Here is a 6,309-nt window from a genome sequence, read left to right as displayed (position 1 = left end):
AAAATCTTGTAATGTAACTTAATATGCTTAATCAGAGCCTGACTGACCTCTCGACTGTCCCTATAGACTCAAAAGGTAAGTGGCAGGGGGGTTAGGAAGGAAGATTCTAAGAAATGTTATTATACCTGTTCCATCATACTCATTTTACAGAACGAACTTTGTGATCTGCAGAATTAATTATTTGTTTCTCTTCATGCCTGGTTTATATGAAGTTGATCACTGGACATGAGAAAATGTATTAAGTCCTCTCATAAGTTTTCACAGGTATTTTCATCATTCATTGGAAGTAAATTCCAAGGTTATCAGCTAGCCCACATAAAAAAGGTGCATATAATCTCACAGCTTTATTTCTCTGGCCTGCAACAAATCTAGTTCCATCTTTCTAAGTGTCTGCATGGTTCTTCAAATATTAACTTCAAAATATAAGATGAGAGGGATCCCTGGGTGGCGCAGCGGTTTGGCGCCTGCCTTTGGCCCAGAGCGCGATCCTGGAGACCCGGGATCGAATCCCACATCGGGCTTCCGGTGCATGGAGCCTGCTTCTTCCTCTGCCTGTATCTCTGCCTCTCTTTCTCTCTCTGTGACTATCATTTAAAAAAAAAAAAAAATATATATATATATATATATATATATATAAGATGAGTAACATTATTTATTTAAACCCAATATTCAGTGTCCCTAACTGAGGTGGGCTCAATAACTCGTCTTTCAAACGACACAAAACAGAACAAAATACTTGACTTATTCGTATTTTGAGTATAGCTGCTGGCTTTGTCCCAACACTTCCACTTATTTCTCGACTTCTCAATCAGGCTCAAGACCAAAGGGAAGAATCTGTAGGCTAGGTTTTGTTGACACTGAGGCAAATAGCCACCAAGTCTAAGAGAGACAATCTCCCCAGTTTGGGGATGCTCTGGACATAAGAATTTAACGAACTGTTACGTGTAAACTGTGCCCACAAAATGGGAGGTCACTGCAGCCTCAGCTCATGAATATGCATTTTATAAGATTATGTTGAAGTGTTAAGATTATTTTAGTTGTGAAGTGTTCACTATATTAGGAGAATAAGAAGCCAGAAATAAAGAAATCTCGAGTGTAACTTCTTTTTCCATACATATTTTCCTACAGTCTAAAAGCCATCAAGAATACCCTTCATTAGACACCTGGGTGGCTCAGGGGTTTAGCACTTGCCTTCCGCCCAGGGCATAATCCTGGACTTCCAGGATTGAGTCCCACATAGGGCTCCCTGCATGGGGCCTGCTTCTCCCTCTATCTCTGTCTCTCTGTGCCTCTCATGAATAAATAAAATCTTAAAAAAAAAAAAAAAAAAGAATACCCTTCATGAAGTCTTATCCAATCTGTTAGATGATGGTGAAGGTGATCAGATTCGTGATTATTTATAGGTTTTCTCTTTTGAAGAGGCTGTTGCTTTTGAACTGAATGCATTAGAAGCATTTTTGCTACCTGGATTCAGATTATCTGCTGCAAATTTGTGCCTCCAGGCTGGCTTCCCATTCTTCCCCAACTGCATGCTTAGGGAATGAAACACTCATTTCATGTTAGTTGTTAAGTAAACCATATAGAAAACAAAACCAGACTATAGATTATTTAATATTTATTTGTATCATTTCCTACCTACCTAATGCTAACCTCACTCCATTCCCTCTAACCTCTTTATTATTTTTTTTTTTTAGAAAAATATTTTCCTTGCATAATTCTCTTCTCCTAACATTTAAGGGCTTTTCGCCTCCATTTTCTTTGAAAGACCTTAAGCTAAGCTCTTGGAAATTTCAGGGAAAAAAAAATCAGTGTTGAAACTAGAGGCAGATCTATAGTAAAAAACATTACTTTTCATGTACATCACCCAAAGGGTTAAATTCAGAGGCTGCAAAGTTTATGGGATTAGCACTCTCTTCCCTTATTTCTTGCCTTTGGTTCTAAGAGGGAACCTCAGAACTCAAGGTCACTGGGCAGATTATAAAGGACAAGGTGAATGGAGGCTATTTTTGAGTGAAAGTAAGGCTTTCCCTTAGGTAAAGATGTAGGAGTACAGAAGTACTCCTACATCTTTATGAAATAGCAGTACAGAAGCTGCTATTTCATGAGCCAAAGGCTATAAATTTCTAGCCCAAACTTCAAAGGAAAAGAAATCTTAAATGTATGACTATCTTTTAATCCTTGGCAAGTCAGTTACTGCACTCTCTCATGAAAACACTACCATACCAACACACAGCTCCATTTTTCAAGCCGTTTTCCAATTAAATTGAATTAATTGGAAATTACCAATTTTTTTACCAATTAAAAAACAGTGCTAAAGCAAAGAAATTAGAAAATCTAGATTCAAATGAATTTTGCCAGCAACTGTTACATAAATTGGAATGTCATTTTTAGAAATAAATGGACACATTATTTCCAAATGTCAATAGACACACTTGAATTAACAGTTTTCTCCCTGCTTTATGAAATCGGTTAATTCCTAAAAATCCACTGAACATACAAAATGTTTATATACCAGATGGATTCCCAACTGATGACAAAATACTTTCAAAGATGCCTTAACAATCTTTGATTCCTTTCTACTAGTTTTTGTTTTGTTTTAAATTAAATTCTTCAATGGACTAATGGGTGAATTTCTCAATCTGACCTTCTTTATAGGTTACTATAAATGAGATGCAGAACACCACGTTTTTTTTTTTTACAGTTTTGTTCCAAATTTTTCTAGATTGCCATCAGCCTTGTTCCTAAAAGACTTGATTATCAAGACAAAGTAGGAAAAGAGATAGTATGTATTATGCACATGCAGAAACTCATGTTCTCTCTGACTTTGCAGAAGAACCTAGTCCTTCTAATCATTCACTACAGAGTTCTACTACAAATAAATGGAGTATAACCAAACTTCAGGTAACTTCAAGTAAAAAAACCTGCAGGTATCTAGCTTTCAAAGAACACTTGATGAAAATTAATGTGTTAACATTTTTGGTGTCATCAAATTAACTTAAAAACCCAATGAAGGTTCTGGGGGTGTAAGGAAGTATTTGGGACAAAGCAGCAGTAAGGCCTGATTCTGATAAATCTAAAATGTGTTTTACTGTGTGCTATTCATTTTTTAAGTAATTGAAGTCCTGTATAAAATTTCACACAAAGGTGAAATACTTCAAAGTTGTTAAACGATTTCTAACATGAGATCGCCTTTATTGACCTTAAGGATTAAGAAAATTGATGCTATGTTTATAAAATAAAAGAGAATCAAAATACCCATAATCATTCTGGCAAAAGCTAAACCATTTAAATTGTTTTATAAATAATTTTAATGTTGAATATGCCAAGTATGCAACTGAAGATTTCATAACCCTAATTTTTAGAAAATGTTCCATATTATACTTTTTACCTATGTCCTTCTCCAAGTCTGAGTGCTCCAATACATGCTAGTGAAAAAAAAGACCAAAATTAGCATTAGCACAAGGATTTTCAGTTAATACTACAAATAGAATCACCAGGGGGAAAAAGGCCGAATAAAGGAAACTCAATTATGTGACTAAATGAGAATCCTTGAGACATACAAAATCAAACTGTATTACTTACCAAACCTCTACACCATCGCCTGATAAATATCCAGGAAAAAATGTGGGAAATCTAAAATATATCATACATGGGCAGAGAAACACTTCAATAGCCCTCCCGCTAAATAACGTAATTCAAAATGAAAAAATTTAAGACACAAGTTAATTAAATATAATTATTTAAGTCTTTTATAAAATCTTTAAACTTAAGAGTAAATTCCTAGTTTTCCACTTCTGAAGATGCTAAAATCCTTTGAAAAAGTATAAAAGCAAAACAAAACAAACAAAAATCTCTTAGAGAAAATCCAACACAGACCATGGGGTAGAGGGAAGCTGAGATGGAGAGAGAAACACCAAACTTAAAACAGAAACAAAGTGAAACAGGGACTCTCTACAATATTACCACACTGCAGTTTTAACAACCCATTACTGGGTATCTGAATCATGGTTCTACTACAAAACGTTCTGCATCTTGGTGTCCTCATCTGTGAAGTTGTAATATTACAGAAGACTGCCCTAAAATGCTTGGCACAAGTACCTGACATGCAGTGGGCACTTAAAAATGCTGTTAGCACTAAGCACAAAGCATACAGTCATCTGTTGTTCGTTTTTTTTAATTGGCTATTATTTTTAATTTTGCAAGACCAAAAGCAGGGATCTCCCTGACTGGCTGGAATTTGAGTCCAGATTTTAAGAAGGTATTTAAGGATACCTAACTTTCAGGACTGCTTTTTAGGTAAATTCTTTAAAATGCTGTCTTTACACAGAAGCAGCAGACCTACATAGAAGGTGTCACTCCTCTTCTTGCCTGGCACCAATTACTGATATTGGTATCAGGAGATGGTAGGCACTGTGCCCTTCCATATGCAGTGTGTCTGCATGTAAATGAATGAACAGAATGTTCAAGATTGCTCTAGGGATAATCAAAGTGACCAGGCTATATCTGCAAGTACAAAGTTAACTTCTTTCCTCTGAAGTTTCTGTATATGTGCAGAAGCAAACATGAATCACAAAACGTGGAAAAGGAAATCTTTTATGGTGTTGAGTGCAGGGCAAAAGACGCACACAATAGCAAATTAGTTTCTACAAATTTAAACCTTATATGCTAGAATAAACCTTTTGTTCTTTTAAACTTGTCATTTAAAACTCCCCCACAATAAATCTAACATAAGATTGTCTCTAGCTCTAAAAAGCAAAATACAAATTTGTAGAGAAAGATGAAAATGAAAGGAAGTCTAATTCTACTTCTTGCTTTATCACAAACTAGCTGCACAACCCTGGCTAAGCCTGTTTTCCCACTGATAAAATAGGGATACTACTGATATTAGTTATGTAACTCAGGAGTTACTAATACTAATGTAAGGGGTATTAGATTAGGTATCAAGTCAAAGGTCAAAATATCGAGGTTTTCTTTTGCGCTTCCCCCAGGAAGAGACAGCTGAACACAGATGTCATACACCGGCAAGTCTAACTGACTTCATCTAAAGTAGTTTATCACCATGGCTAGAGTAAAAATCTCTTCAAACAATTTCACCTGTAGTATGATACTACTGCAGTAACATCACAGTACCTTTCAGAAAACACAAAAACATATGAAAATCTATGTACTCACCTGTGCAATTTTTAGGCCAGGAGTGGCCAACTAGGATGTTTTTCTACTGTCTGGTTTACATGTCCTTTACAAGAGCAAGGAAACCCTTTGAGTCACTAGGTTCGCCTCAAAACCTGACAGCAAACTCTCCTACCCAAATGATTAAATCGGACTCCTCTGCATTTTCTACTTATATATCGTTACCCACAGTACCTAGGTAACAAGGTTCAATACAATCTTGTTAAACTGCCATTTAAGTAATTCTAAATGCTCCTTGGAGTTGTGGTTGGAGTCTAGAAATCATTTAGTATGTGCCAATTTTGATAGCTCCACCATGTATTCCAAGTCTCCTAAGAGAAAATGGAATAATCCAAAAAAATTTAATTAATTAATTAATTAATTAATTAATTAAAAGTGAGGTGGACAAAGGCAGTATAACCTTCCTCAAGCTAACAGTAAAGGTTTATGTAGAATCACAGATTAGGAAAGGAATAAAAGGTCCGAAATGGAAGACAAGTGTATGAAAGGCCTCAAATTTCAAGAATTTAGATTTGTTCCCATGGCCTAATGGGATTGTTGGTGTTTGTGTGATTAATTATGGCAATTGTACAGGACAAAGAGAGTAATAGGAGAGATTGAGGACAATTAATAAGGGGTGAAACAATCTAAGGAACTGACTTGTAAATCACAGAGCAATGCCTCCTTACCGTTAAGTCTTGGACCTGGGGGTTGGTCAAGCAGACTAAATGTGTATTTCTTCCCTTAATAGAACATTTGCTCCAAAAGGGGAGAAGACTCTCTTATACCCACTGCTCTATTTTTAGTACCCAGAATATTATCTAACATAAAAGTGGCCCTCCAAAATTACGATCTAGATCTGAACGTAAAGGCTGTTGTAATTAGTAAAATACAATTCATTTATGAAGTATTGCTGAATTCCTAGAACCTTTTAATAGAAGTATTCCAGTTAACTGAAATATTACAGTACAACTCTTAGTTGTTATGACTGGTCTGGTATCTTTTCCCACATTGGTTCCAAGTCATCCTCTTAGAAGATTAAGAACTGCCACCCTAGAGTAGATAGATTAATGAGTAGAGAAATTAAAGAAAAAACATCATGGAAGAATAAGCATGACTTGATTAACAGAAAATCTAATA

This window comes from Canis lupus, chromosome 5, assembly GCF_048164855.1.
Source record: "Canis lupus baileyi chromosome 5, mCanLup2.hap1, whole genome shotgun sequence".
Classification (NCBI taxonomy): Eukaryota; Metazoa; Chordata; class Mammalia; order Carnivora; family Canidae; genus Canis; species Canis lupus.
The sequence above is the reverse complement of the archived record's forward strand: the minus strand, read 5'-3'. Positions refer to the sequence as shown.